At 46.4% G+C, this 19,993-nt stretch overlaps 1 protein-coding gene across 1 annotated transcript in view; it reads left to right on the forward strand.

Moving 5' to 3' along the window:
- The first annotated feature begins 662 nt into the window (after positions 1 to 662).
- SLC25A1 (solute carrier family 25 member 1) overlaps positions 663 to 19,993 on the forward strand; it is a 34,371-nt gene continuing 15,040 nt past the window's right edge. Inside the window, exons 1-2 of the mRNA XM_067699921.1 lie at positions 663 to 817; positions 6,117 to 6,298. The gene's annotated coding sequence lies outside the window, so the exon portion shown is untranslated. The remainder of the gene's footprint in view (positions 818 to 6,116; positions 6,299 to 19,993) is intronic.

Raw genomic sequence — 19,993 nt, forward strand, 5'->3', positions numbered from 1 at the left:
AAGGTGCCTCGGGAAACAATGACCGCTGGGCGAACCAGGTGTGCTTTCCGTGCCGGACCTGCCACTACAGATGTGCAGCCACCGGCCACCCAGGTGACCGTCGCGCCTTCGGTGGCCCACCTGCTGCTTTGCGACCTCTCAGCTCTCCGCACCGATGTTCTGACCCAACAGTGTCCAGAAATGTTTACATGCAAAGCCAGGAAAGATGTTTAGGAGCGCCTTGCATGTAAACACATCACACGTAATTCCGAGACTCCTTTCTTGGTGTTTTTGGCCCATCTGTGCTTGAATTTTAAAAATGCCCCTGAACTCAACTGTCCAGACCTTCCCCCTCTGCCCTTTCTCTGCACATGGAGGGCTCAAGGGAAGGGCGCCGGAACTGGGCTTCTCCCGCATGGAACCCCGTCACTCGGGGAACTTGCTGAGTGCAGCCCGTGCCTAGTCTGTCCGCGCGCACCTGACCTGGGCACGGCCAGGAGTCGGCCCGAGACCCCTTCACCTTCCCGCGCACACCTGCCGGGGGTCAACCCGGGACCCCTTCACCTTCCCTGGGCACCGGCGGGGCAGCGCAGACTCGTTCCTGCTCGGGGGACTGAGAGGACCAGCAGCCACACCCGGGATTATTTTTCGCAGACCCCCCGCCCCCACCCCGGGCGGCCGGCGGAGGGAGCGCGGGCGGAGGGAGCGCGGTAAGAGTCGTCGCGGCGTGCTCCAATCAGTGCGCATGCGCGCCCCAATTAGTACGCATGCGCGTCTCCGGTGGGGGCTCCGCCCCTCCCTGTCCGCCGGTTTGTGCGCTTCTCTCAGGACCTTCCAGGTGAGATCCGGGAGCTGCGCGGGGATGGGTCGCGCTCGGTCCTTCGGCCGCGTCCCAGCCGCCTGAGGGTCCCAGAGGGCACCGCCGACCCCAGACCCCAGCCCGGTGCGGTGGGGGCGCGGGTGCCGCGCGTGCGGGCCGCCCGGCGTTCGCGGGCTAGAAAACCCCCGGGGCTCAGACTTGGACGCGGGCGGAGGACGAAGGTCCGACCACATGTCGCCTCCCGGTGCGCGGACAGCGGGGGCTGCTCGGCCCTCGGGCCCGAGTGTCCTTCCCGGGCTTCGCGCTCCTCCCTGGGTGGGGGCGGCGCCGACTCTGTCCCTGGGTTTCGTTCTCCGGCCTTGCCCCGGGTCCCTGCCCAGCACCCGGGCAGAGGCGTTTTCCCAGAGGACAGCCGTCCGCTTCAAGTCCCTTGGTGAGCGGCCCCGTCGCCCCGGGGTGAGGATGCGGGGCCCCGGGAAGACCCTCTCGCCGCCCCCCCACATGTCCTCCAGCACCTTCTCTGCAGCCCCCACGCTGGCCCGTGAGCCTCGGCATGTGCTGCTGCCTCTTTGCAAAACACGCTCCCCCCTCGCCCCCTCTTTCCCAGCCACCAGCTGCTTAGCCTCTGGTTTCTGCTCAGACGACGCCCCCGCCCCAGGCCGGCCCTGACCTTCAGGGTGAGGGGCCCCCTCTCCGCGCCCGTGCTCTGGGGGCTTCCCTGAGGACGCCCCATCCCGTAGTGTGGTCGCTGCTCTCCCTCGGGCCTGCGAGCACAGGAACCCACTGCCCGGGGCCAAGCAGGCCCTCAGATCCGTGAAGGAGTGAAAGCGATTTCCTAATAAGATGTTTGGATAGTCGGTGACCGATCAGGTATCACGAGGACTGTCTGGTGACGCGGTTCGTGGGCTTTTCCGGGCCCCCAGCTTGCTCGCCTGGGGCCCTTCACCCCACCTGATCGTTCCCCAGACCAAAAATCCTTTAAGAGAGTGGACATCGGTTCTCCAGTTGTACAATATTAGGAAGTGGAGGATGTAGACTTGTGACTATAAAATATCAGTTCTATTCGTTTAAACTGTGTTTCCTCTAGATCTTGGTTTCTGTGTCACCTATAGAAAAATAATTCTAGATACTTTACAGGTGATATAATTGTAACAATATTTTTTTTCTGTTTTTAAATTTAGTTTGTTCCACATGATTTTCCCCAGAGGAAAAACAATACTTTTATAACGGTCGGTGGGGAAACAAATACATGTGCAGGAACCGTTACTCTATGGTCAGCTTCTCCAGAGCGCAGTGGGCAGAGGCCACACGTGTTACGTCTCTTGCATCCTAATAAGGTGTTCCCTCCACTTGGGTTTCAGACAGTGGCGAGTTATTTTGCTTTATTTATCCTGTCACCCTAGTTTGGAGGGGCGGACTGGTGCTGCAGAAACATTTCTCGTAAGTACTATCTGAACTTAAAACAAAATCAGATACCTGAGTTTGAAGGCGGTTGCTGTTTGTGATATCCGAGAACGGCAAAAAAACTGAAGGGCTAAGAACTGGGTATGCCTTGATTCACAAGAAGACTGGCTGGACCGTTCAGTGGCAGAAAATTTCTGTTCAGAGCTCCAAGAATTCTCTCCCGGCTGAGTCAGGAAGCAGCTGCTGGTGTGTGAGTTTTGAAACGTGGCACAGATCCCCCACAGAGGCATACAGACTGGTCCCTCAGGGTCTGATATTGGAGCTCAGAGATGATGCTCTTAACAGACGCGGACTTGACCAAGGGAACCCGTGTAAGTTTCAGGAGCCCGACAGTCTCTGGTCTTGATTAGCGCCTCTGGGCGCGGCTGGGACTTCACAGCACCCGGCGGGGCCACCTCGGGTGGAAATCCGAGTCTCTGCGCTGTGGCGTTGCCTCCAGAGGAAGCTGAGAACCAGTCTTCTAGAGGTTAGTCATTATTCATAGTTAGAGAGGTTGATGTTTGAAGCCTTTTTCACATGGGGTCTGAGCTTGAACTGAAGACGTTGAGCATCCAAGTGTGCTGGCAGGGCTCTGGGGAGGACATGTCTGCCCAGAACACGCTTGGTTTATGTTGCTGCCTCGCTTTTCAGATTCTTTTTCTTTTTCTTTTCTTTATTTATTTATTATACAGCAGGTTCTTATTAGTTATTTTATACATACCAGTGTATATATGTCAATCCCAGTCTCCCAATTCATCCCACCACCCCACCCCACCCCGCACTTTCCCCCCTTGGTGTCCATACGTTTGTTCTCTCCATCTGTGTCTCTATTTCTGCCACTTTTCAGATTCTAAGACGCACAACAGTGGGTTTACTGTGTGCTAGAATTGTTGTTCTACGTTTATATGAAGCTTTTTGTAAGGTCTTGTGTAAGCTGTTAAATTTTACCTGTTGGCGGACTGATTGTCCTTATACTGGAGGTAGACGCTGGGCTGATCATTTGCGTCTGACTTTCTTGTTTACAAAGTGAGTGTGTGGCAGGTGAGTGACCGAGTATCAGATGGATTAGAGTCGGGCATCTTTGGAAAAACAATTTTAAATGTTCAAGATCCCCAAACCGCACATGCTTCCCAGTGCTCTTTGAGTTTTGTTGGGTCGGTGGAGGTGTCATGTCCCACGTGATCTTAGCCAAGCTTCCCCAGGCTCCTCAGCGTCCTGTAGCTGGGGCAGAAGTATTTGGAACAGACTTTAAAGTAATATGTGTGCATGGAAGAATTGTCCCAAATAAAAAGTATGAATGGAAACTGTGCAACCAGGGGGGTCTCTCTCCCCATCAGAAACGGTTAAGGAAAGCATTATATTTTCAAAAAAATGATTAAAAGAATTACAGTAAAAATATTCTCCTGGCCTTTGCTTTTGTAACTTAACACGGTTTGAAGATTTCTTTTGAAATCACATATTGTACTGGGACTTCCCTGGCGGTCCAGTGGTCAAGACTCTGCACTTCCAATTCCAGGAGCGTAGATTCGATCCCTGGTCGGGGAACTAAGATCCCACATGCCGCACGGTGTGGCCAAGGGGGGGGAAAAATCACATACAGATCCCAGCATGTATTTGACAGAATTGCTTACTAACATCCCCTGGGATGGTAGTTGTTGGCTCCCTGTCACCCCGTCCTGGAAGTGTGTCCTCGCCTCCCTGCTCGTCCTGATTTTTCTTTCCCTTGCTGCTTCACCTCCTTCTCTGCTTTTAGCCTGTTCATTTTCTTCTGCCACCTCTCTTGCTGGAGGCCCGCTGCACCCTCTGTGCAGGGGAGGTGACCATCCCCCTGGGCTGGCTGAGGAATGGCGCCACGGAGCTGGGATGGCGAAGTTCAGGGGCAAAATTAGAATCCAAGCAGATCTTGACAGCCTGGGATCCAAGTAGATGACATTTAACAGGGATAAATATAGGGTCTTATGCATTGGTTTTAAAATAGAGAAAACTTACTGTGGTGTAATTTGAGAGAAGTCTGTAATGCACTAAAAATGTAACTTTTAAACTATCCTGAACTAACCTAGTCCTAAAATTTAGGTAAGTTCCAGAAAAGACCTTAGTATCACCGTTTTTTCATAGGCCCTCATTTACAGAGCTTCCTCTAACATAGGAAAAGGCTTGCTAATAAGTTTGAAATATATTTTCTTAAACTGCATATTTTCTTGACTGCCTAGAACAAGTAACCTCTCTACCAATTAATTATATAACATCCGTGTTCTGGGCCCTGGGATCGGCAGTGAGTGAGCCTGGGGAGGAGACAGACGCAGAAGGAACAGGCCCAGAGGTGACAGCCCAGGTGTTGACCCTGTGGGGCGTCTGGCTCTTTGACACGAGAAGCTAGTGTTGTCACCAGCCACTTGTGTGAGCACAGCTGCGGCCCTGCCGGCCAGACTGCGGTCCCTTCAGTAGAGCAGCCACAGGACAGTCAGATGCGCAGTTGCTTTTATGTTTTCCTCAGCGTCAGATTCGAATTTGGGTTCGTTTCATCGCAGGTCTAGAGAACCGAAAGGATTGTGAGAGTGCCTTTTTTTTTTTTTAATTTTTGGCTGCACCACACAGCATGTGGGATTTAAGTTCCCCGACCAGAGATCGAACCTGTGCCCCCTGCATTGGAAGGCAGAGTCCCAACCACTGGACTGCTGGGGAGGTCCCTTGTCTACTTTTATTAACTCTGATACGGGCTGTTTAAATGTGTAGCTTGGTTACCTACCAGACTGATTATTCTGGGAATCAGAGTCCTTGGTTATTTCTACTGACTAATGGAAAACCGCATCTCGGGACTCTTTTTGCACGTGGAGTAAAACTCAGGGGTATCTGGTACTCTGTGTGGGGTTGTGCTGTGTTTAGCATCCCGGGCCCCAGCCCTCAGGGTTCTCGAGTCGTTGGAGTTAAAGTTGTCCCTGCCTGTCTCCAGAGACTGCAGGATCCCACCCGGCTAGAACCACCGTCTTCATTTGTTCTGGTTCTAATGGTCTCTGGCTAATTTTTGCGTCCATGGTTCCCAGATGTTAAGACACCATCTTATGTTTGTGAGGTACTGGACTTTTCCCACTGCCACGAATGTGTGTATAAGCTCTTACGTGAGGAACTGGACTCAAATCACTAATTTTTTTAATATATGTATTTTTTAATTTATTTATTTTATTATTTTTGGCTGCGTTGGGTCTTTGTTGCTGCGTGCGGGCTTTCTCTAGTTGCCTTGAGCGGGGGATACTCTTCCTTGCGGTGCACGGGCTTCTCATTGTGGTGGCTTCTCTTGTTGCAGAACACAGGCTCTAGGCGCCTGGGCTTCAGTAGTTGTGGCTCGCGGGCTCTAGAGCGCAGGCTCAGTAGTTGTGGCGCACAGGCTTAGTTGCTCTGACGCATGTGGGATCATCCCAGACCTGGACTTGAACCATGTCACCTGCATTGGCAGGCGGATTCTTAACCACTGCACCACCAGGGAAGCCCCAAGGAAGTAGATTTAGACATTGTGACATGCAGGGGAATGCTTTAAGCAAAAGCTCTTGGGAGGGTCTTTGTTATTGCTTCCTTTGGGGAAGCCAGTTTCTGGGCCCGTCCCCAAGGCCTCCTTCCCTCCGGCTCGCCATGGTCATGACCGGGCTCCTCCCTACTGCTGTCATCCTTACTCCTGTGCGTTCCCGTGTGTTCAGCCCCTCAGGGTTGCGGGCTCCTGGAAGCCTGTCGCTGCTGTGCTGGCTGTACCTGTTAAAGGCATAGAGACGCATGTTCTCATTGGCCTCCAGTAGTCACTTGCTGTGATCCCTTATCTGGTCTAGATCTGATCTGTTTCAGAGAGGAAAAACTTACTTTAATCAAATGCTTCTTTTCTGTTTAGCTCCAAAACCTGGGACTTAATCCAGCTGACGCTGGCTTCAGCATACTGACCATGGGACCTGGCAGGATTCCATGTGCCCAGGACGAGCCGGCACAGGTGGTGAACGCTGGCATGAGTGACCCACGGCACCTGCTGCACGGCCAGTCTGCAGACAGAGCCACCGTGCATCCAGCCTCTGGAAGGTACTCCTGACAGATGTTCAGAAAGTCATTTACCTCACTGCTTTGTTACCTTTTATATTGAACAAGCGTCACACACTCACAGCAAAGTGTCATCAATAGCATTAAACTCAAGAAGTTTTAGCAGAAGCTGTGTCTTGCGCGTCCTGTTCAGTAAGAGGCCCTGAGCTTGGGTGCCCTCACCCCTACGTCCAGATGCATGCGAGGGAGGGAGCGCCATGCCTCGCCCTGCAGGCACTCTTGACCTCAGAGGGGAAGGTTGGGTGATGGGGGGGAGGGAGGTTGTCCAGGCAGCTTGGAGTGTGCATCCAGATCCTGCTTCACTTGGGAAATGTGCCAATGACGGGGCCGTCAGGCATTAGTAGAATTTCATTTCCCTGGACTTGGGGTCTCAGGTGCTTGAAATCTAGTTACTCTGAGGACATAGAATCTTTCCCTACTGCCAGGATTCAGGAACTGAAAGGATTATGTATATACTGGGCTTGCTAGTGTTTTACGTGAAACTTTTATCCTTACTTTGAAAAGTGAAAGCACTTTCTGGACCTAAAATTTGTGAAGGCCAAATATTAGCTTTGCGTTGCTTCTATTTTTTTACAGAAAGAGGGTCTACTTGGTCATTTCAATAGGTAGAGGGACATCTGGAAGTGAAGACCTTTCTGTTCAAAAAGAAATAGCTGAATAACTTTTATTTGAAATGATCTTTTGTCTGTTATCAGCTCTATTTCTTGTCACTATTTTTTTGAACATGTAGTGTAAGCATTGTAAACTGTTTTAAGTTTAATTGAAGTTATTAAACTTCCTGAACTCTTAATGATACTTTTGGCTCCTCTGCGTTTTCTGTTTTTACAGTATTGTCGAGAGACCCTGTCTAGTGTGCTGTTTGCTGCTTGGTGTGCTCCACGGGTCTCGCGATGCCCAGCCTGTTGGTCTCCTGGGCCCTTTAACATGTGGCTCTCCTGGGGTGTGGGCATGGGGGCAGAGAGAACACGGCATCTGCATGTTGTCCGTCCCTCCAGCCAGAGACCACCAGGAGCACCATGGAGGGTGGGCCTGGGTAGGAGGGTGTTAAGAAGAAGCATTGATGGGATCTGGGCTTCCGTTGGGTAGTCTGGGGGACAGTCTAAGGAAGCCAGAGTTTGCTGTAGCTTGGACGCTGTCAGAGAGGGGAGTGATTCTCTGATTGGGCATCTCAGGAACCCTCCCTATGGCGGTGGTGGGGTGCGGTGGGGGCAGACTGGAGAGTGTGAAGCTGGGATGGGTGAAGAGACAGCAGCCACTCATTTTAGCCAAGCGGGGGCTCTTTGTGTTTCAGGGGAGGCACAGTGACTTGGTTGTCATCTGTGCTTGGATCACGCCCTGAAGTGGGCTTCCCATCTCACTGCATCTCGGTCCCCGGGGGCTCTGTGAGTAGCTCCCATTCTGGGAGGGCAGCGTGGCCCGCCTCCAGCTGCCCGGCTGCTCCTCTTCTCTCCGTGTTCACATGAGCTGCTGCAGCTGGAACCACGTGCGGCGCTGTTTTCTTTTTCTTTTTCTTTTTTTTTTTTTTGCTGTTTTCTTTTGCACAAGGAAGCGTGAGGCGGTAGGACCAATATGATGTCATTTTAAGGCTTTTCTCCTGTTCTTACTGCAACCCTGTGGCCACAGGAGGATCCTGGACCCTGTAGTACATGTTGCTGGCAAATGGAGGCCACACCAAAGTGAGCAAAGTTGTCTTTAAAAAAGTATTTTTTTAAATACAAGGTAGCATTACACAGGTAACTGAATTACACTGTTACTGTTTCACAAGCCCGGGCTGTTCCATGGGGGCTGGTGTGAACTTGTGGGGGTGGGGGTCTGAGCCTGAACGATCACGGGCGCCCATGTTGGCTGAGGGCTCGTGGGGGAACAGGGTTCTTCCTTGTTTTCGGCAACGCCACGCTGCATGCAGGATCTTAGTTCCCCGACTAGGGATCGAACCCACGTCCCCTGCTGTGGAAGCACGGAGCCCTAACCACTAGACGGCCAGGGAAGTCCATCGGGCTCTTGTTTAAAAGCTCTGCTTTGCAGCCCGCTCCCACCTGGTTGAGAGTTCCTTCTGGAGCCGTCCGAGCAGACTCGCTCACCCTGGGCCCTTCAGACCGTCCACTGATGGATTCTTGGTGGATATTTTCAGAGATGCATTTTCACCCTTGACCCAAAGAGCCTGAAGTCGGGTAGAATCCCTCACTGCTGCTGTTTTCATGGAATATTAATACTCTGCCTGCGGGATCAGCAGACTTAGACCCCAAGCTAAGGGTGGTTTTTATATTTTTAAAGAGTTGTAAACACAAAACATGAATGTGTGACTGGGGTCCTCGTGCCCCTAGTTTGTGACTTTGTATCACGGCCCAAGTGTGATATTCCTGCTGTTATTAGGAAACACTGTCCTCTGAGCATTCGTGTGTGCTTCTCTTCACAAATGTTACCTCTTTCCCTTCATTTTTAGAGGCACGTGGGGTGCAGGCTGCTGCCAGCCAAGCAGGTGGCCGGGCTCAGGTGGGTGCGCAGGGCAGTGGATGGCGCCCCCTTGTGGCGGGACCCCTTCACCGCCAGGACCTCAGTCCTGAGGTTGATTCCCAAAGGGGTTTGGTCCTTGTTTTGTTTTTGTTGTGATGCTAGATAGTTTGTACTGCATGTAAAACAAGTTATTTTTAGCCAGTCTGAGGACAGCTTGACCAGGTTTCCAGCTGGAGGATGTTTCCCCTGAGCCTGGGCTGTTTGACCCCAGAAGGCAGCCCTATCCTGGAGTTGCACTTGCAGCCCAGCCTTTGTTTCTGTGTCTGACTACTTTATGCAGGTGGAATTTAAAGGCCATAAAATTGCTTTATTCTTTTTTTTCTTTTTTTAAATGACTGCCACACCCTGGGCATCACACCACAGAAGTGATTTTTTTAAATTAATCAATTTATTTATTTATTTATGTTAGCCTGTGTTGCATCTTCGTTGCTGTGCGCGGGCTTTCTCTAGTTGCAGCGCGCAGGCTTCTCATTGCAGTGGCTTCTCTCATTGTGGAGCATAGGTTCTAGGTGCACGGGCTTCAGTAGTTGTGGCACATGGGCTCAATAGTTGTGGCTCGCAGGCTCTAGAGCACAGGCTCAGTAGTTGTGGTGCACCGGCTTAGTTGCACCGTGGCATGTGGGATCTTCCTGGACCAGGGATCGAACCTGTGTCCCCTGGATTGGCAGGCAGATTCTTAACCACTGTGCCACCAGGGAAGTCCTTCAACATATTTTCTAACGTGAGTATAAATACTGACACACTTTTACACTCTTCTGAGAAGGAGGTAATGCCTAGGAGGCTCTTGTCAATATTTAGAAGTTAACGTGGTTAATTACTACTCGAGACATTTTCTTTTTCCTCTTAATCAGATTCGCTGTAAGTAGTACATCTTAAAGTAATAGAAAGATACAGAATTAAGAGTGTAGAACCTGTCTTTCTAATTTTTAATTTATCTTTCTCTAATCTCCCTCACATTAAATACTAGCTGGGAAGACGCTTCAGATCCTTAATATTGAGACAAAGAGTAAAGCGAAGTCTCAGACAATGGTGGAAAGGGGGATTTATGGAAATGGGTCTTTGCGAGCACCATTGCCCTGGTGACAGAGACCACAGTCTACCCCGGAGCATGAGGTGACTCCGAGCCCACCAAGATGTTGGATGGACACGCCGGTCTCATGGGGCACTGGGCCATCCACTGCCGTATGGGTGAATACCCAGAGGGACTGCTCCTCTTGGCATCTCGGCTCGGGTGAGCTTTGGCTGCCTTCAGGGCCTGGCCTAACAGACCATCAAGGCCGAATATTTAAGTTGGTGTAGGTGTAAGGCAGGAGAAGTAGGTCCCAGACTGAAAGAAGTAGAGGTTACAAAGAAATCCAAACTTTGGATCATATAGGTATTTATTTATTTATTTAATATTTATTTATTTGGTTACACTGGGTCTTAGTTGTAGCAGGCGGGCTCCTTAGTTATGGCTCCAGGGCTCCTTAGTTGCAGCTCATGGACTCCTTAGTTGTGGAATGCAAACTCTTAGTTGCGGCATGCACATGGGATCTAGTTCTCTGACCAGGGATGGAACCCGGGCCCCCTGCATTGGGAGCATGGAGTCTTATCCACTGCGCCACCAGGGAAGTCCCGGATCATATAAGTATTTAAATGCAACTTTGCCTCATCAGCTATTGTATCCCATCAGGTTACTAATATTAAATCTATAAATTATTTCTGGCACAGTTTTAAGAAGTGAATTGTTGAGGATTTTTAGTAGAACTACTTAGAACCTATAAGTTTATAGGATGAAGTTTGGGGGTCTCTATTTTAAGAGTTTTAGTGGAATGTTGCTAACCCATGTCCTTTTATAATGAAAACAGCAACTGTCTGCCACGGTTTCTTTTTTCATTCCTAATCCAGTCCTCAGATATTAGACAACCGTAGGGTGTTTGGTCTTAGATTGTTATTAGCCAATCTGGGCCATTGATCGGTCTTCCATAGCCCAGTAGAGAAGGTGGGGCTGCAGGATTTTAGTACTTAGCCAACTGTCAGACATTTGAAGAGAGTGCTGCGGGGGTGTCAGATGATACCCTAAGTCAGGGAGGGCCCACAGTAGAGGGGGCCTTAAAGCTGCATTTGGCCAGCTGTAAAAGTTCACTTTGAGAGGAAAATGTGTGAAAAGGCATGGAACTGGAAGAGTGTTGCTCCTTCTGGGAGGTTGTGGTCCTCCACTATGACTGTACCTGTAGGGAGTATAAGAAGCAGCTAGCGGGCAAAGCAGGAGAGATGGGGGTGCTCTGCCCTGCAGGCAGTGGGGATTCTGCTGCAGTTTCTAAAGTGAGAGTCCCGTGATTCATCCTCCCTCTTGCAGTGGGTGATGTTGAGATGGGCCACTGTGAGACTGGAGGCCGAGAGGCTAGTTGACGGGCAGATATCAGAATAAAGCCACGCAGCATGATGTGGGGCAGAGACTGAAGGAGAGAGGTGAGGAGTGAACAGAGATGGAAGGAATACTTCTCTCTACCTTGGGAGTCTCTGTGTGCTTTAGCTGAAGGTGGTGGTGTTGCAGATGAACAGGAGAGGCGAGACTTCAGATTTTAGAGGTGAAGTGGCTAGGACTTGGTGCTGGGCTGGGCGTCTGCTGTCGGGGAGAGGAGAGTGAGATGGTGGCCTGGCGTTTGCCTCAGAAGAGTTGGGGTACCTGGGGTCTAACCCTTCATCTGTGATGTACGGACAAGTTTTTCTTCCTGGGTGACCTGGGGGTTCTTTGATGTAATTTAAGGGATTTACTTAGAGTCACAGAACCTTCCAGTGAGAGGTCCTATAGCCTCAGTTATTTCTGGTTGTCGGGGCTGAGGGTGAAGCTGGAGTGGCAGCGTATTTGTGGGAAACCTCACATCATATCTGGGATAATGGACATTCCCATTGCTCCTACCCATGAAATGACATGTCAGGGATTGTTTGGGTCTGATTGCCAAGGCTTACGTGAAAGGAATAATTTTATACCAGGACATTTTCTATGGTGCATCATCTATTACCTTGAATTACTATCTACCCTTGGCTTCCCTCTGAAAGGATTTGGATGTTGCTGGCCCTTATGATGGGCAGAGGGTGCAAAAAAATTAAAAAGCGGTTGTGGAATGAGATGTTCATAGGGGGGCTTTCAAAAGCTTCAGCATATTTTGGGGAATCTAGAAGGCCTTGTGCATGCACAGGGCTGTGCACACGTCCAAGAGAGAACTGACAAGGCCCTGAGCTCTCACCTCTGGCTGACCTCGAGGCTATGCACAAGGAAGAAGTGTAGACTGGAGGCCAAGGCAAAATTGGAAACTGCCTTCCAGGGCACTGAAGACATGTTTCAGCTCACGCAGAGCCTCTCAGTAAAGGCTGAGATTCAAGGCATTTAAGTAATCTCTTTCAGCTCATTAACTGGCCACTAAGCTAATTGAGTAGAGACTTAACTGACCACATATGACAAATAACACAAACTTTACAAAATTAGTTCAAGAAATTTGCTAAACCAGCAAACAGCAGCAATAAGCTCAGGTAAGGCAGGGAGTGTCTGATTTCCAGAGTTGTCACATCATAGCATTTAAAATGTCTAGTTTTTCAGGAAAAAAAATTACAAAATATGCAAGGAAGCAAAGCATATTCAGGGGAAAAAAAGCAGTCAGTAGAAACTGTTCTGAGGAAGCCCAGACATTAGAGTTACTTTTTAAAAGACTTTAAATCAGGGGACTTCCCTGACGGTCCAGTGGTTAAGACTGCACGCTCCCAATGCAGGGGGCATGGATTCAATCCCTGGTTGGGGAACTAAGATCCCGCATGCCACATGGCGTGGCCAAACAAACAAAAAAAGACTAAATCAGCTATTTTAAATATGTTTAAATAACTAATAGAAACCATATCTAAAAAACTAAAGTATGAGACCAACGTCTCACCACATAGATCATTAGCAATAAAGAACTAGGAAGTATTAAAAAAAAAAAAAAAGAAAACGCCAAAGTCTCATAGATCTGTGGACCATCAAGTGGGCCAACAGACGTAATGGGAGTCCCAGACGGAAGAAAGAATATTTAAAGAAATAATGGCCAAAACGTGCCAAATTTGATTTTTAAAAAACCCACTCATGTACATAACCAGGAGGCTCAAAGAAATCCACACCCAGACATATCACAGTTAAACCATCAAAAGGCAGAGAATCATGAAAGCAGCAAAGAGAAGCAAACCAGTCTTGTACAATGGTCTCAATAAGATGAACAACTGATTTCTCATCAGAAAGCATGGTGGGATGAGATATTCAGAGTGCTTTGAAAAAAAGACTGCCTAGTGGGAAGCAGCTGCATAGCACAGGGAGATCAGCTCGGTGCTTTGTGACCACCAAGAAGGGTGGGAGGGAGACATGAGGCAGGAGATATGGGGATATATGTATACGTATAGCTGATTCACTTTGTTATACAGCAGAAACTAACATAACATTGTAAAGCAATTATACGCCAATAAAGATGTTAAAAAAAAAAAAGACTGTCAAGCAGAAATTCTGTATCCAGCAAATCTATCCTTTAAATATTGAAGGGGAAATTAAGGCATTCCCAGGTAAACAAAAACTGAGAGAATTTGTCTCTAACAGATCTGCTTTGTAGGAAATACTAAAGAGAATCCTTCAGGTGGAAATGAAAAGACACAAGTAAGAGCTTGACCCACATGAAGAAATAGAGAGTCCTGATATATAAGTATCTAGATAGGTAAATGTACAAGACCATAAATGTAATTTTTGTTTATAACTCTTTTTCCTCCTGTCTGTGTTAAAAGACAACTACATTGAACAATAATTATAAATCTGTGTTGATACGTATATAAAGTACATAAAGATGTAATTTGTATGACAGTACTAGTACAAAGGAGGGAGGAGGCACAGAGCTATACAGGAGCAAAGGTTTTGTGTGCTGTTGAAATGATATTGGTATGAATCCAAATCAAATTATGAGGTTAATTGTAATACTAAGGCAACCACTAAGGAGATAACTAAAAATAGTAGAAGAAATAACAAGGTAATTGAAATGACACATTGGAAAATGCCTATTTAACACAAAAGAAGGCAGTAATGAAAGAATAAAGAAACAAAAAAGATGTAAGACATGAAGAAAACAAATAACAAAATGGCAGAAGTAAATCTTACCTTATTGATAGTTGTATTAAATGGATCAAACACTCTGATAAAAAGGCAGAAATTGGCAAGTATTTTTTAAAACAACATGATCCAACTGTATGCTGTCTACAGGAGACAAACTTTAAATTCAAAGACACAATAGGGAGTTCCCTGGTGGCCTAGTGGTTAGGATTCCACGCTTTCACTGCTGTGGCCCAGGTTCAATCCCAGGTTGAAGAAGTTCCCGAAAGCCCCACGGTGCGGCCAAAAAACAAAACAGAAACAAACAAACGAGCAATAAATAAATAAATAAATTCAAGGACACAATATATTGAAAGTAAAAGGATGGGAAAGATATACCATGCAAACTGTACTCCGAAGAGAGCTGGATTGGCCATATTAATATCAGATAAAATAGACATTAAAATAAAAATTACTACTAAAAACTTATACATGAATGTTCATAGCTGCACTGTTCATTCTAGCCAAAAAGTGGAAACAGTACAAATGTCCATCAGCTGCTAAATACATAAATAAAATGTATGTCCATACAATGGAATATTAATTTGATGGTAAAAGGAAATGAAGTACTGATGTATGCTATACCATGATTAACCTTGGACATATTAAGCTAAGGGAAAGATGTACGATTCCACTTAGATGAGATGTTCAGAATAGTTATCTATAGAGACAGAAAATAGGTGAGTAGTTGCTTAGACTTGGGGTGGAGTGTGAAGGTCGGTTGGAGATTGACAGCCAATGAGGTTCCTCTTAAGTGATGAAAGTGTTGAAAATTATATTATGACCATGGCTGCACAATCCTGTGAAAAACTAAAAACTTGAATGGCGTGCTTTAAACAAATGAGTTCCATGGTGTGTGAGTTATATCTCAATAAAGTTGTTAATACCTTTGGGAATTATGCCTATTTACAGGGATATCATCATGTTTGATAAAATGTTTTAAAGTAAAAGACTATAAATCACAGTGTCACTTGTTTATGCTTTGCTGACAGAATTAAAACCAACGATTAAAAAAATCCAAGCTAAACCTCTTTTATCCTCACGCCACTTCTGACACCAAAGGTGTTGGTTTTTCTACATCAGACAATTCTCCAGTTCTTTGTGGACAGCAACTGGGTGTCCAAGAATCCAACTGTGTTCTGACGCTAACACCCAGGGTTGGTGCATACTCCTGCCAGACTCCCCACCCTTCAGACCCCAGTCTCAAGCTCCAGGCCACCTGTACCTACAGGCTGTCAATCAGGGGCTCCCACAGTCCCTCTTCAGGGTCAGTAATTTGCTACAATGGTTCATAGAACTCAGGAAGGCACTTTACTTATTATGAATGGTTTATTATGAGGGGTAAACTTCAGACCATCCATTTGTTCTCTGTAACAAATGGACATCCACGTGCAAAATAATGGAGTGGAACCCCTACCTCACACCATATACAAAATTAACTCAAAGGATCAAAGACCTAAATTTAAGAGCTAAAACTATAAAAATCTTCAGAAGAAAATGGGAAATATGCATGACTTTGTGTTTGCCCATGGATTCTTAGGTGCAACACCAAAGGCATGATCAACAAGAGAAAAAATAGATAAATTGGACTTTATCAGAACTAAACTTTTGTGCATCAAAGGATATTGTCCTTTGTACAATGGTCTCAATTGTACATGGTCTCAATAAGATGAACAACTGATTTCTCATCAGAAAGCATGGTGGGATGAGATATTCAGGGTGCTTTGAAAAAAAGACTGCCTAGTGGGAAGCAGCTGCATAGCACAGGGAGATCAGCTCGGTGCTTTGTGACCACCAAGAAGGGTGGGAGGGAGACATGAGGCAGGAGATATGGGGATATATGTATACGTTGAAAAGGCAACCTACAGAATGGGAGAAAGTATTTGCAAATCATGCATCTGATAAGAGTCTAGTGTCCAGAAAAACAGAGAGAGCTTACAACTCAGCCACAAAAAGATGTCCCAATTAAAAAATGGGCAAATGTCCCAATTAAAAAATGGGCAAAAGATGCAAAAATCCTCAATAAAATACTAGCAAACAGAATCCAACAGCACAGGGACTTCCCTGGTGGCACAGTGGTTAAGAATCTGCCTGCCAATGCAGGGGACACAGGTTCGAGCCCTGGTCCAGGAAGATCCCACATGCTGTGGAGCAACTAAGCCCGTGCACCACAACTACTGAGCCTGCGCTCTAGAGCCCGTGAGCCACAACTACTCAGCCCATGTGCCACAACTACTGAAGCCTGTGTGCCTAGAGCCCATGCTCCGCAACAAGAGAAGCCACCGCAATGAGAAGCCCGCGCACTGCAACAAAGTAGCCCCTGCTCGCCACAACTAGAGAAAACCCACGCGCACAGCAACAGAGACCCAACGCAGCAAAAAATAGATAAATAGATTTATTTATATATAAGAGTAAATATATTTACTCTTATCAGATAAATAAATAAAATTTTTTTAAAAAAGAATCCAGCAGGGCTTCCCTGGTGGCGCAGTGGTTGAGAGTCCTCCTGCCGATGCAGGGGACACGGGTTCGTGCCCCGGTCCGGGAAGATCCCACATGCCGTGGAGCGACTGGGCCCGTGAGCCATGGCCGCTGAGCCTGCACGTCCGGAGCCTGTGTTCCACAACGGGAGAGGCCACAACAGGGAGAGGCCCGCGGACCGCAAAAATAAAAAATAAAAAAAACTACAATGAGGTATCACATCACATCGGTCAGAATGGTCATCATCAAAAAATCTACAGACAATAAATGCTGGAGAGGGTGTGGAGAAAGGGAACCCTCTTGCACTGTTGGTGGGAACGTAAATTGATACAGCCACTATGGAGAACAGTATGGAGGTTCCTTAAAAACTAAAAATAGAACTACCATATGACCCAGCAATCCCACTACAGGGCATATACCCTGAGAAAATCATAATTCAAAAAGAGTCATGTACCACAGTGTTCATTGCAGCTGTATTTACAATAGCCAGGACATGGAAGCAACCTAAGTGTCCATCGACGGATTGATAAAGAAGATGCGTCATATATATATATACAATGGAATATTACTCAGCCGTAAAAAGGAAAGAAATTGAGTTATTTGGAGGTGGATGGACCTAGAGACTAAGTCAGAAAGAGAAAAACAAATACCATATGCTAACACATATATGGAATCTAAAGAAAAAAAATGGTTCTGATGAACCTAGGGACAGGACAGGAATAAAGACACAGATATAGAGTATGGACTTGAGGACATGGGGAGGAGGAAAGGTAAGCTGGGATGAAGTAAGAGAGTAGCACTGACATATATACACTACCAAATGTAAAATAGATAGCTAGTGGGAAACAGCCTCATAGCACAGGGAGATCAGCTCGGCGCTTTGTGTCCACCTAGAGGGTTGGGATAGGGAGTGTGGGAGGGAGACGCAAGAGGGAGGAGATAAGGGGATATATGTATATGTATAGCTGATTCACTTTGTTATACAGAAGAAACTAACACACCATTGTAAAGCAATTATACTCCGATAAAGATGTAAAAAAATAGAATAAAATTTTAAAATAAAAATTAAAAATGAGCGAAAAGACTTGAATCGACATTTATCTAAAGAAGATATACAAATAGCCAATAAGCACATGAAAAGATGGTCAACATCACTAGTCACTAGCAAATTGCAAATCAAAGTCACAATGAACTACTTCTTAGGATTGTGGTAATTTTTTAAAAATGGAAAATAAGTATTTGTGGGGATATGGAATGATTGGAACTGTTGTTAAAAAAAATCAATAGTCAATCTAAGATAGAAATGGAAACTTTTAGTCAAGCCAACCTGAGGATTATAATCCAGAGACAGTCTTTCAGAAAGGTCTGAGGACTGTTCCAAAGAGGAAAGGGAGGATGTGGAAGGACAAAACAGAAACAGACTCACAGACTTAGAAAACAAATTTATGGTTACCAAAGGGGAAAGGGGGGAGGGATAATTTAGGAGTTTGGGATTAACATATACACGCTACTATACATAAAATGGATAACCAACAAGGACCTACTATATAGCACAGGGAACTCAATATTCTGTAATAACCTAAATGGGAAAAGAATCTGACAAAAAAAAAAAAATATATATATATATGTATAGCCGAATCACTTTGTTGTACACCTGAAACTAACACAACATTGTAAATCAACTATACTCCAATATAAAAAATTTTTTAATAAAAATAAATAAATAAAATAAAAATTAAAAAAGAGGAAAGAGGGGAGGCCAGTATATATGTGATTTTGGTGAAGGGATATGTGCAACCAAGCACCCAGCTTGGTAGAAGGTTATTGCTATTCTTTTTTTTTTTTTTTTTTTTTTTTTGCTGTATGCGGGCCTCTCACTGTTGTGGCCTCTCCCATTGCGGAGCACAGGCTCCGGATACGCAGGTCCAGCGGCCGTGGCTCACGGGCCCAGCCGCTCCGCAGCATGTGGGATCCTCCCGAACCGGGACACGAACCCGTGTCCCCTGCATCGGCAGGCGGACTCTCAACCACTGCGCCACCAGGGAAGCCCAGGTTATTGCTATTCTTGAGGAACACATTACCTTAGTTAATAGTTTTAGTGCTTTTCTAAGTATGGGAAGAGGCAATAAAAATTCATAAAAAATTTTCTCCTGAAAATATCTAAGTCTCTGAGGGCCAGTTCTGCCAGTTTTCCCAGAGCACAAAGTGCCTCATCCCGATCTTCACCCTGAATTCCTTTCAGGTAGGTCAGCGACTGCAGTGGTTAATGACTTGATTCTTGTAGAACTGGGTGGTGGGCAACATTCTCTCTGTTACAGTCCCTTTCCTTTCAGCCTTAATTTCAACCAAGGTTTGGGAGGCATTTCATGACGGATTTGTCCCATGGTGTTAGGAATGCTCATTCCCAGGTCAGGTGAGGATATCCTTGATAGGCCCTTCAATGTGCTGTTACCAGACTAGACCCTGTTAACTAACAGTAGCCCAAGGCCTTTGGGCCGCCTGTCCTACTAGTCCGTTATTGCCCTGTTGTTGCTTCTTCCCACATCTAGAGCTACACTATTAAAATTCCTGATCTTACAGAACTATATAATAGGTCAGTTGTTTCAGGTCTTCTAGTCATCATTATTTTTATCAGAGGCTCAGTCACACATTTGGTCATGAAAGAAACAATAATCTTGGGCTTCCCTGGTGGCACAGTGGTTAAGAATCCGCCTGACAGAAAAAAACGCATTATATTAACGCATATATATTAACGTTATATATATAACGTTATATATATATATGCGTTAATATATATTAACGCATATATGTGGATCTAGAAAAATGGTACAGATGAACCGGTTTGCAGGGCAGAAATAGAGACATAGATGTAGAGAACAAACGTATGGATACCAAGGGGGGAAGTGGCAGGGTGGGTGGTGATGGTGTGATGAATTGGGAGATTGGGATGGACATATATACACTAATATGTATAAAATAGATAACTAATAAGAACCTGCTGTATAAAAAAATAAAATAAAATTCAAATATTAAAGAAAAAAAAAAGAATCCGCCTGACAATGCAAGGGACACAGGTTCGAGCCCTGGTCCGGGAAGATCCCGCATGCCGCAGAGCAGCTAAGCCCGTGTGCCACAACTACTGAGCCTGCGCTCTAGAGCCTATGAGCCACAACTACTGAGCCCACGTGCCACAACTACTGAAGCCCGCATGCCTAGAGCCCGTGCTCTGCAGCAAGAGAAGCCACTGCAGTGAGAAATCCACGCACCGCAAGGAAGAGTAGCCCCCGTTTGCCACAACTGGAGAAAGCCCGTGTGCAGCAACGAAGAGCCAACGCAGCCAAAAATAAATAAATAAAATAAATTTATTTAAAAAAAGAAACAATAATCTTGTAAAATAGGCAGAAATATAGCTAGTGACATTAATAAGGTCATCAGTAAGTATTTAAGCTGAGAACTCCAGCCCAGTATCTCCCCAGGTCGTCTGACCAGTCTATTCTGTACCAATCGCTGTCTTCAAGGGAAATGATATAGTGGCCTTGTACATA

Source organism: Pseudorca crassidens, chromosome 12, assembly GCF_039906515.1.
Source record: "Pseudorca crassidens isolate mPseCra1 chromosome 12, mPseCra1.hap1, whole genome shotgun sequence".
In the NCBI taxonomy this organism is placed as follows: Eukaryota; Metazoa; Chordata; class Mammalia; order Artiodactyla; family Delphinidae; genus Pseudorca; species Pseudorca crassidens.